At 47.9% G+C, this 12604-nt stretch overlaps 1 protein-coding gene across 1 annotated transcript in view; it reads right to left on the bottom strand.

Annotated features, from left to right (window-relative positions):
- Positions 1-12604, bottom strand: part of TEKT1 (tektin 1) — an 880590-nt gene that overhangs the window by 124201 nt on the left and 743785 nt on the right. The window lies entirely within an intron of this gene.

The raw sequence follows: 12604 nt of genomic DNA, 5'->3' as shown, positions 1-12604 counted from the left end.
GAACCGACGGTTCTGCCGCTGCACTGATCCATCGCGACCACGAGGACAGGGAGGACGAGATGTCTAATGTTTCCTCTGCCAGTGTTGATGGGGATGCTATGCTTGAATTCAAGAAGCAAGAGCTGCGGTTTAGGCAGCAGGAGCTTGAATTCAGCATAGCCAAACTAAAAATCGAACAGGCAGAAAAACAGAAAGACAGGGATCACCAGTTGGAACTGGCCAAGCTTCAGGTTGCAAATGGATCCAAGGGTCCTAGACATGGGTCTGGGGCTTCCTCTCATCCACGGTTTCCGAAAGATCTGCTCAGTGTGTATGAAGAAAGGAATGACATTATGGACTGGCTGAATGCGTTTGAGTATGCATGCGAGGTTCAAGAAGTTGACAATGCTGATAAGATTGCGTGGTTGCTCAGTAGACTGCCCCATTCTGGCTGCAGTGCCATTATGGAAATGTCGAAGGCTGAGCGGGCTGATTTCGCAATGTTAAAGCAAACTCTCATTTTAAAGTTTGGGAAGACTCCGGCCCAATATTTAAAGCGTTTTCGAGAGTATAAGAAAAAGGAAGGTGGTACTTGGGTATCTTATGTCGCTGAATCTTTGAAAAACTTAACTGGCTGGGTCGAAGGTTATAAGGTTTCTACCTTCGAAGGCATGATCAATCTGGTCATGCTGGAACACATTTTTGCTTCTTCTTCCCCGGAGCTTAAGCAGCATATGGCCGATTCGAAGGAGATAGATCCTAAGAAGCTGGCCATTGCAGCAGACTTATGGGTGTCACATCGAGTGTCCCATAAGGACAAAACTCATCCTGGTAAGCAGGAGGAAGGGAAAAAGTCCAAAGATATGGAGGGTGGGGAATCTGCTAAATCTTCTTCCCATAAGGGCCACAAAAAGAAAAACAAGGGTAAGACACAAGAGAACTCACAGGGTAGTGGAGGTCAGCCTCCGAAACAGAACTCTGGTTACAATAAGCCTCCTTACGTAAACAGACCCACTGGGGCTTGTTTTTCTTGTGGAGCAACTGACCATGTGAAGGGGGATCCCCGTTGTAAGGTTAGACCTTTGGGGGTCCACTCCGCTAATCTGGCCTTCTCCTCCTACGAGGAAGAAGAGATTACAGGAGCATCCTTCTCCTCAGACTCATTTCCCAGCGGAATAGAGGCTGAGGTAGTTTTAGTGTCCCTGGGTTCCTGGGAGCCTAAAGTCGCAGAGGCTTATGCTAGGATTCCGGATAATACCAAGCACTACTTTAAAGACAGTGTGCTGATCAATGGAGTGGATACTCCAGCTCTTAGGGATAGTGGGTGCAGTCGAACTGTAGTGGATTCTACCTTGGTAGACTCAGAGGAAGTTGCCCGAGCTACTCTGATGCCCACTAAGTTGGCTGACGGCCCCCTCCGTATGTTTCCCGTGATCCCTGTAAATCTTACTTTAAATGGTACAGCAGTCAGGATTCCAGTGAGCATTCAGAGAAACGTCCCGGGAAAGGTCTTGTTGGGTAATGATCTCAGAGCTTTAGGGCTCGTAGGAGACACTGCCGAAAGACCCTACACACGGTCTCAAGCACGGGCAGCATTGGCCAAGTCCAATACGCCGCCCCAGCCGAAGGGGAAACCCAAGGCGAAAGGAGTCTACAAGTCAAAACGAGGGAAAGAGAATATTCCCCCGAGCTCGCCTACCACTGCGGTGGAGGAAGTTGGTCAATCGCCCGGGCCTGACGAGGAGGTGGCAATGCCTGAAGTATTCGACCCCAACGATCATCCTGAACTAAAAGACTTGTTAGTTGAAGGAGGTCCTGATAGGGACGAATTCAGTAAAGGCCAACGTGAGTGCCCATCTCTGGAAGGCCTAAGGAGACAGGCCTGCTCCCAGCCTGAGGGTGAACCTCCTGGGATGCATAGGATTTACCAGGAAGGTGGACTCCTGTATAGTGAGCCCACAGAGTCTACAGAAGGAGACCATAGGAGGTTGGTGGTTCCCCTTGCTGTTAGGCCCTTCCTCCTGCAGTTGGCGCATGAAGTTCCCCTTGCTGGTCACCTCGGTATGAGGAAGACCAAGCAAAGGTTATCCATGCACTTCTACTGGCCCAAGATGGGGGAGCAAGTAGAAAGTCACTGCAGGAGTTGTGCCGCCTGCCAGTTGTCTGGTAAGGTTGGCGCGACACTCCAAGCTCCGTTGGTACCGCTCCCAGTTGTGGGGGTACCATTTGAAAGGGTAGGGATCGACATGGTTGGTCCCCTTGACCCGCAAACATCCTCAGGCAATAGGTTTATCCTGGTGCTGGTCGACCATGCAACCCGGTATCCTGAGGCCGTCCCATTTACAACTGTAACTGCCAAGCCAGTTGCAGAAGCTTTACTCGGCATGTTTACTAGGGTTGGCTTCCCTAAAGAAGTTGTGCCGGATGATGGCAGCAACTTTATGTCGAAGTATAGGCAGGCTATGTGGATAGAATGTAGGGTCACCTACAGGTTCTCTTCTGCATACCACCCCCAGACCAATGGTGGGGGGCGTTTTAACAGGACGTTAAAGAGCATGATTGGGGCTCTGGAGGAGCCTCAGAGAAGAAAATGGGATCTTCTTGTTTCATGCTTACTGTTTGCCTACCGAGAGGTACCACAGGAGGGTGTTGGCTTCAGCCCCTTCGAACTTCTGTTCGGTCATCCCGTGCGGGGACCCTTAGCCATCGTCAAAGAGGGATGGGAGATGCCCACTCCCCCTGTTACTACCAATGTAGTTGATTATGTGCTAGGGCTCAGAAAACGGATGGTACTTCTGATGGGCTTGGCTAGTGATAAATTGAAGGCAGGGCAAGCGCTGGTGAAACATTGGTACGACCAGAAAGCTTCCCTCATCAACTTTACACTTGGTCAGCAAGTCCTGATCATGAATCTCATAAGGCCTCGAGCTTTACAGGACAAATGGTCAGGCCCTTACCCAGTGGTGGAGCCCCTGGGTGAGGTTAACTATTCAGTGGACCTTGGAAGGCCTGGACAGGCTCCAAAAGTGTTTCACGCGAATAGGCTGAAGGCTTTCGGCCCAAGCGTCGAAATCACAGCACTGCTACTGGCTTCAGACGTTGCGGGAGAGGAGTCTGAACCTCTCCCCAACCTGTTCCCAAGCAGTCCTTCAGATAGCTCTTTTGAGGGTGTCCGAGTGGCCCCTCACCCAAATGGACAAGGCTCAGTGGTTTACCTTGGACATGAAGTAGGTGGAGGGAGGATACAGCCTCTACCCAGTAAAGTACAAGCAGTACAAGACTGGCCTACCCCCACTACGCAAACCCAAGTGAGAGCCTTCTTAGGACTCACGGGGTATTATCGCAATTTTGTGGCAGACTATGGCACCATAGCTGCTCCTCTGACTGCCCTCACAACTCCGAAGAAACCCAAGAAGGTAACTTGGACCGACGAGTGTGAGAAGGCCTTCAATGGCTTAAAAGACTCCTTGTGCCAGGCCCCTGTGCTCAGGGCCCCTGATTATCAAAGACCTTTTATCGTGCAGACGGATGCCTCTGACACTGGGATAGGAGCTGTACTATCACAAGTAGATGAGAAGGGTAAGGAACACCCTATCGGTTTTATTAGTCGCCAGCTTAAGGACAGAGAGCTCAGATGGTCCACGGTAGAGAAAGATTGTTTCTCTGTTGTGTGGGCCCTAAGGAAGCTGAGGCCCTACCTCTATGGGACCCACTTCACTGTGCAGACTGACCATAAGCCGTTAAAGTGGCTAATGAACATGAAGGGGGAGAATCCAAAGTTGCTTAGGTGGTCCATAAGTCTACAAGGCTTCGACTTCACTATTGAGCATAGGCCAGGTGTCCAACATAGCAATGCTGATGGGTTGTCCAGAATGTTTAACCGACCTGAACAAGAGACTCATCCAGGGGTGGATTAGTTCCCCCTGTCCATAGTCTGGGAGGGGCGAGTGTTAGGAAAGATTTCGTAATTGTAGGTAATTTTCCTTCCATGTGGCAACCCCTAAACTTTTGCTGTTGTTTTCACCTTGTTCTTGACTTTGCCAGAGAAGTGCAGCCTTCTGCCGCACTCCTCTGGGCTTTCGCTCCTTTCTTACGGGGAAACTGACATGCCCTTAAGACAGTCAGTACCGGGGAACGCTGTTTCCCGTAGTTTCTTCTATCATGTTGCGGCTTTAGTGCAACATGACACAAGAGGGCACTGTAAGCTAAGTTACAGCTCTCTTGGGTCTCTAGCCTTCTACAGACCCTAGATACTCTTTTAGGATGGTATTTGATCGGTGCAAGTCATTCAGGGACTCGAATGGTGGCAGCGATCGTTTTGTTTATTTTGAGCTCCTTTTGGCGTTCTGAGCACGTTTTTCGCACTGAACCCAAAATGGTGGCCTGGCTCCCAAAATGGCCAGTCCACGAGGCTCCTTTGTCCTGTCCACTGACCGTCTTGCTCCCTTCACCTTCCCCAGGTCGGGCGACCCGGGGCCTTCCTTATTTGGGCATGTAGTTTCCCGCGAAACGTGGTTGCTTTCGCGGGCTTCTACATGTCGTTTGTGTGCCTCCAGGGTGTGGGCTGGGATGTCTGGTCCCAATACACATCCTGGGTGCCAGAGAGTCTGGGGTGGTGTGAATGCCTGGGACCACCGTGGTCCGTGATTGGTCCACGTATGGTATGTGTGTTGATGAGCGGATCTCCCATTGGCTCCCCTCCGTTTTGGCGCGAAGGGAACCGTGGATAAGAGGGAGCTGGAAACACCACTACCATGTCGATCTCCTGAGTTCTCACGAACGAAGGAATACAGGAGCCAAGTATCCTGCAACCCAGAGGCTGGACCGAGGAATCGCTGGTGACCCGCTGAAGGAATCCTCCTTTGCACTGCTGTCGTCCTGTGAAACCCTTTCCTCCTTGGATCGAACCAGAAGGCCTGTACTGGTGCTTCGACCTTTGGAATAGCAGGAACAGCTATTCCCGGCGACTTCATCATCTCCTGCCAAGTAAGCCTTCGGAAGCGTCTCTGGGCCATCCAGTTGACTGACCAGCTTACAAGGGAGTCCTGCTCTGTAACCGCCGCCAGGTTGTGTTGTATTTCGAGTCCTGGTCACTCTCCCACGCTTCGTACGCTTGGCGTCCCCAGGTCTGAAGGGAGGAGTGTACATTTGGCTCAAATACACACGGCCGCTCCGTTGTCCTGCTGCGGCAACAAAACTGTGCTGGTTTCGTCGATTGGGACGTCTTTTTGCTCTACACGACTACGAGGCGTTCCCTGCTCTTCTGAACCTGCCAGCTGCTGAAACTAACGTGGAGAAGCCTGGGTCTGCTTGCTTCGGGGACCGGTGAGTAGTTTAGCTAGGATCTGGTCGCCCTCCTGCAGTATCCCATTGCTTTTCCCTGCTGTGTAAAAACAGCACCCTTTTGGCCGTACTCGCGCTCTGCTTCTGCCCGCTGTGGAGGCTGCGCTTGAGTTGCGGAACCTGTTCTCCTTCTGCTGGGCACTAACCCGAACTGCCTGATTTCCTCCGAAGAGCTTCCCCTTTTGCCCGTTGGCACCGGCGTGGCAGGTACTTTGAGCACAAGGCTCCACTCTTCGCAGGGCTCGGACTTCCATCTAGTTAGGTGCCTCTGAAGGCGAACTGAGTCTAAAGCGTTATCGCACTGCCTGTTTTCCTTTCCTTTCAGGTGGACTACATATTTCGTGCTTTAAACGCTTGTGACTGTGTATTTGTATATATATTGTGTTGATATGGTATGTGTTGGTTTAATATTGTGATATTGTGATTTTCTCGCTACGGTCATTGTTTTAAAGGCCTTAAAATAAATGTGTATCTATTTTTGATATAACAACTGTTTGGAGTAGTTTGTCAGCGCTCTTGCTTTGTGTGCTCACTGCGGGCTTTCAGTCACCCTCACCCCTCTTGAGACCTAGTCTTGACCGCCGCGATCGCTACCTTGATTGGTCTGGCTTGTCCAGAGGTTACCCTGTTCCAAGTAATTAGGTTGGCCTTCTGAACTTCTGCGCCACCAGGACAGAGTTCAGAAATCCGTCTTAACAGGGATCAGTAGTCTCTCCAGACGGATGGGAAGAAGGAGTAGTAATCTGCCGAGATTGGATGGTCCTTGGAGCCTGCAAAGAAACAATAGAGAACTCACAGAGACTATGCAGACCATTGTGGCCACAATTGGTAAAGCTGTTGACATGGGTCAAAGACAGAGGAAGACCCTTGCAGATAGTACCGCTGGAAAACCCAAAACTGTGCTTTAGAAGTAATGGCAAGAGGAAAATGGGGGAGAATCAAAACTGCGGGCGAATATACGAAGCCCCAGGGATGTCGCAGGGGACTGCAGTCCTGATGGACCACTATTGGGCATGTGAATCCAAGGGCTACCGAGGAATTTGCGAGGCATATGCACACTGGTTGAATGTACACGTTCCAGCACTAGTGATTCCAAAAAATGAACTGAATTTGGACAGTTTCCCGAAAGCAGATGCTTACCTGAGGAAAAGGAGGTCTGTTGAACTAATGTCAAGGATGAAGAGAGAGAATTACTTCTGCGCCAAATCAGAGGACGCATTTTATGCCATTCCATACGAACACAGGCTGTTCAGCCTAACTTCATCAGTATTTACAACAATACTCTTGCCGCATATCCAAGTTGGTGCAAATACCAAGTGGTTGCAGATAACGAGATGGGAGTTACTGCAGACCATCAACACAATAAAAGGATCAAAGAAGAGCTGAGAGCGTTCAGACTGATGACCCTCCAGAACAGATATGTGCTTTACATGATCCCCGCAATGGATGGAGGTGTTTGCGCAAAAATTGGAGAATCATGTTGCACATATATACCATCACACGATGAAGAAAATGGAACCCTCACAGAGGCCATAGACATGTTAACACCCCTGAAAAACCAGATGACCGATGAGACAGATGAAGTGGACGATGACAGCTGGTTTGGGAACCTATTCTCATGGGTCCCGCAATGGATGGCAGATATATTCAAGTTCCTGGGAGCTTTGCTAGCAATAGTGCTGCTAGGAGTCTGTGTTAAGATAACCATCACGCAGTACCGGAAAACAGCAAAGAAGGCCATTGGGATGAAAATTATGGTCGATGTGGAGCCAGGCTGGAAGCCCAGAGACCTGACAGATGAGGAGATAAAAGACTTTGTGAAGGCCAGTAAATTTGCACCAGAAGGAACAAAATTAACTTATCCCAAGAAACAAAGAAGATACAAAGGCAAATGGATTTACTGCAGTCCAAATGGACAATGCCAGTTGATGACCTGGAACAAAGATGAGCATGTGATAACAGCAGGAAGCTTGAAAGGGGTGATAAAGATATGGACACCAAAATTGCATACTTTCACGCCTTCTTGTGTAAACCCAGGAGACGATGAGCAAGAAGCTGAGGAATCAAAGAAACTGAATATAAAGGAGAAAGTAGGAGTGGTCGATGAACCGACCAGAGGGTAGAGTGTAGAGGAGGTCCCAGATATGACCCGCACCCCTGCCCCCATTGCGAGTTGCCAGTAAGGTACTCGCCGTGGTACGTGACATATGAGGAGCAAATAAACCAACAGAGAGCCGCACTGGGACTCTGCCCCTTGTACGTAAGGAGATCAATACCGGTTGAAGCAGCCATAACGCGACAACTCTGGGCAGCACGATACCCTATCATACAGCCATACCAGCCACTGATACGGAATGAGGAATACCTGCACACGGTCCACAAGGAGACCCCTAAGGCCTTAATGGAAGGCCAATGAAAATAAACCAAGGGCCCGAGCAGCCCCAAGAACAAACAGACTTGGCTACTGAAAGCATGAATGCCAATACTAGTAACCGTAAGGATAATGATAATGGATGCAGGGGAGAGACACTGTTAAAACATAAGAGAATGGTGCCATAAGGCAAGATGGAAGCAACTGCCCTGTTGAATGTGTATAAATAAGCTTGAAATGCAAGAGGCTAAGAAATCGATACTGCTTGCAATGCCTAATAGGAGAGTAGAGCGGCAAGCGCCAACCATATATCTACCTCAATACTGCACAATGTACACGTGCAACTCCATTTTGTGAAAGCAGAAATGTACCCAGGCGGCCAAAGGCCTGACAGGCCGAGTTTAGAAACCCAGCAAAGACCAGAGAAGGAGCTGAATTGAAACTCAACAAAGAGAGGCTTGTGCCGGGGAGATCGAGGTCAACCAGAGAAGGGGAGGTGAGCATGAGCTCACGAGACTCCAACTACAGAGAATACCAGCCAGCCCGTGAAGGTCAAGATAAGAGAGGCCCATGCAGGTGGCCAAGCACACACAGAATTAAAAGCACAAAAGGTTGGAAATTGAAGCAGATTCACGGTGAACCAGCATGTGACCAGACAGGCGCGAAGATGTACCACCGCCTGATGTCATCCAGAACCAGAAGGTGCCATAACTTTTCCTGATAAGAGATTACAGATCTGAGGCCATACCCAGCCAACTAATTGACACACAGTCCTAAAACACTGATTGATGGAAGGGAGGAAGGGTGAATCTTGGGAAACTAGGCACCTGGGTGTCTACTCTAAAGCTGCTAATTAAAATGGAGATTTATGTTTAGGGGTGTAACTTGCCCAATCACAAGGGACCATGTAATCTAGGGTCCTATAGACACTGTAACCAAGGAGACGTCATACTTGTAGTGACGTCAATCACGTGTAGTGTAGAGGGAAGGGCGTAGACACCCACCCGATAAGAGTTATCCAATCCACTTGCGTTATTTCCATATACAGATATAGCACCTATACTTAAGTTACCTTTCCTAACCAATTGTATTGCATGATGATTTTTTGTATAATTGGACATCAATGATGAGGGATTTTGCCCATAAAAGAGGCTGTTGGAATAATGTTCGGGGAAGTCGGGGTGAGGCAGGTGATCGCGATGCTGCTGGTTTCTATTCGCTGATGTATGTATCATTAAACAGACTTCCCTTTGCCAATTTATTGAGTCCTGATTATTGGATCTTGCGGGGTATGTGAATCCTGCACTCTGTCCTCACCTGGTGCAGCTATCTTGTATAACTAGTTTTCGAGGGTGAGTGCTGACCAATGGGCCCGTCAGTAATTTCCTCTCCTCGTCAACACATGGCCTATGGGTGTGTCGTGGATTGCGTGCGGTAGGCATGCCTCAGGGTCTGTGTGCCATGTGCTGTGTGGTTGGGGCTCAGGTGTGCACTCGGTGGTGGAGATGTCAGGACCATGCAATGAGATGTCACAATGGTGAGGCCTGCATCTCTACGGAGATGCATTTGTGTGTCCGCATGCAGATGTTGCTTGTGTTTGAAATGGGGGACTCAGGTGGTTTGTGTCAGTGGGGTTGGTTGTGTGTTACTGTGACAGGTATGTGGCATTTCTTTTGGGGCAGACTTTAGGTGGGAGGTGTTGGGCGATCTGCGTGCTGTCATCTACTTGCCATTTGGACTCCAGCATTGTGTTTGGGGTGTTGTGTGTGTGTGTTCACTATTGTATTGTGCTAACGCCCACTCACGTTCATAAACCGATAATGGGACTCCCGGCTCGGCATGCCCGACCCCTTCGATGGCCTCCATGTGAATGAGTTGCATTTTTCTTCCCACCGTGCTAGCTTGATGGGCGAGGATGGTCCGCCATCTGTTGCCTGGGCCTGTGTACGGTGGGCTTACAGTATGTTGCGGACACGCAGCCGCAGATCGTCCCACCTTTTTCGACAGTCCTTTACACTGCGTGGGGTTGTCCCCACTGCGGATACCTTCTGAGCCACCTCCTCCCAGATGTGTTTCTTATGCAAGAAGTTAGATGTATACATTGAGGAATTGTTAAGGAATTCTTATGGAACACAGGGTGGAGTAGAGCAGCTATAAAGACACTGAGGTGTACACACCCAGAAGGGGGGTTAAATCTACTGGATTTTGAGCTCTATTTTATAGCAGCGCAACCACAGGCTGTAGGAACCGGGAGAGACTTGTTGGGAGGAGAGATTTCTAGATTGGTAGGTAGCATACCGTGGTATAGCCAGGGAATTAAAATGCTGTGGAATGCCATGGGTAGTAAGGGTTCCCCTAATGTCTTCTAGGTCATAAGAGAAATATGGAAAAAGTTGTTAACTGAATGAGGTGGCCAAAGGGTTATACAGTGGGGAGTTACCAATAGGGTTTGATAATAAGGTTGGCAATGAAGCAAGTAGGACTGGCTACTCTACAGGTGAGGGGGTGCACTACACTGGGGGTCTTCTTTGTGGAAGAGACACTGATGACCTTTGAACAATATGGACGGCTTACAAAATCTTAGGAGGGCATTTCTTGTCCTATGCGAGAGTGGCCAGAAGATAAGCAAAGCTATAAGAGGGCATAAGAGAGGAACCGGAGGGAAGTGAGCTGATGCAACAAATGCTGTCATTGGGGGAAGGAAAGGGAAGGATATCACAGTTATACAGAGCTCTACAGGGAGAATGGCCAAAGGTAGATCTTGTGTTCAAGAGTACATGGGAAAGGGATTCATGATTCCTGATTTCAGAGAAGGAGTGGTCTCGGATCTGGGAGCAAGTGAAAAAGGTATCTCACAATGTAAGGTTTCAGCGAACTCAATTTTATTATCTGCAGAGGGTATATATGACCCCAGCGAAGTTACATGCCATTAACTTCTTCCCTGTCTCATGAGTGTCCACGTGGTGGTGGTGACCAAGCAGGATTTTGGCATATGGTGAGGGACTGTCAGACTATAGTTATATACTGGGATGGAATAATGGCTTGAATCAACGGGTTACTGAGGATTAACCACGCTTGGACCTTGTAAATATGTTTGTGGGGGTTGATCACGGGAGGGAAGAGAAATAAAACTCAGAGAAGGATAACTCAATTAATGCTGATACTGGCTAAGAGGATACTAGCTATATCCTGGAAATGCCTGAACGGTCCGCAGCTACAACAGTGGATAAGGGATGTTCAGCAATGGGGGTTGGTGGAAGTGGTGATTCTGCAGAAATATAGGAACCCAAAAGAGGGGGCGGACCTAGATTGGGGTCAGATGTTTAATGAACTAGCCTCGTCCCCAAATTTACAATCCCTGTGATGCAGTCAGGAAGTGGTTATCTAGGGGTGGAAAATTGGGGAATCACAGAACAAAGAGGAGCATAGAAGGGATCAGTTTCAGAGGTAGGAAGGTGGATCTTCAGGAAGAGTTGGATTGAGGGGATGGCTGTAAATGGTTAAGGGGGAAATGGCACCTCTACGCAGGTGTGGCCGATGGACTGTGACAAGGTGATTATGGAAATGCAGCCGATGAGCATGTGAACCCAAATAGTTTTGAATTATGGGATATTATTATGTTGAAAACGAATACAAATAAATTTAAAGAAGACTAAGTGAATATTGAAAACCAGGTCATGGAGAGACATGAACCTGTGAATGCCAAAACCTAAATCTGAGAAAGACTTATCCTGAAAGCTAAGCTCTAGGAAAGATCTATCTGATATAAAGAATTACCGGCAGTAGGCAATAAACCGAACCCTGCAGCGAGGAGCTCTGACACATACCAGTAGGAAGACAAAGAGGCTGATATGAAGCCAAAGAGAAGTCTGAGAAGAAAGGGACCTGGGAGAGATCTAAAGGGAGAGATTGAAACCATAAAGACCAAATGGGGGTCCACACGTTATTGAACCCTGGAAGAGCCTTCCCAGAAGAAACAAATAATTTTATGTTATGGAGTTGGACATTGTAGAATACGTTTTGGTGATTTCTTCTGTTCCCCGAGAGTTCTACTATTTGTGTTTTAGTGTAGGGATTACAACAAGGAAAAGGAAAAGGAACCCCTGTAATGTTTCAAAAGATTCCAAAAACTGAAATAAAGGCTATGCAATGCAATGAAATCACATACCCAGAACATAAATGTATTGAAAATTATTTTGGACAAATGTGCAATTTGGCAAAATGATATACACATGAATACATATGTCAGAAAACATACATATAAACACTACTACCCAACATCAGGTGAGGTGCTGAATCACCTTGCCAGGAAAAGTTAAATCTGACCACCATTCATGAGTCGAAACACTCATACCAACAGTTCTACAACACACATACTCATACCAGTAAAACATACTCAATAGAAGAAAGTGAAATTGCTGAGTTTATTGCGCTGGTATACAAATCCAGTGGGCGCTACCTTAGCAAACACTCCATTTCTCGGTAGGACGTGGCAAGAAAGTGAATTAACACTTACGTATCTACCTAGGTTAATAGTATAGGGATTAGCGTGGAGGCTAAGGACTTTTTAAAACATAGATAATGAAACTTTCTGTTGGCCACATATTTTAACAATGCTTTGTAGATTTGGTTATTCCTGGAGGAGCTAGGGCTTGTAAGATTAGGTTTGAGCTTTATGCTTTGACGGAACACTGCTAAAAATAAAGACGTTTCTAATAACAACAATGTCCCTAGTTCATATAGGCATTTGGTCCAACCCATTCTCTGACTCAATACTAAGCACATCACCTGTTACACCACACCTATCATGCACCACCTGTGTCATTGCTCAACCTCTCTACAGTCTACACACCAGCCATATTAATTCATAAAGAGGCCTTCTGTATGTTTACCTTCCAGTTCAACATTACA

The sequence above is a fragment of the Ambystoma mexicanum genome, chromosome 9 (assembly GCF_040938575.1).
Source record: "Ambystoma mexicanum isolate Mex_15411 chromosome 9, UKY_AmexF1_1, whole genome shotgun sequence".
NCBI classification, from domain to species: domain Eukaryota; kingdom Metazoa; phylum Chordata; class Amphibia; order Caudata; family Ambystomatidae; genus Ambystoma; species Ambystoma mexicanum.
Note: the sequence above shows the minus strand (reverse complement) of the source record. Positions and strands in the feature narration are given on the sequence as shown.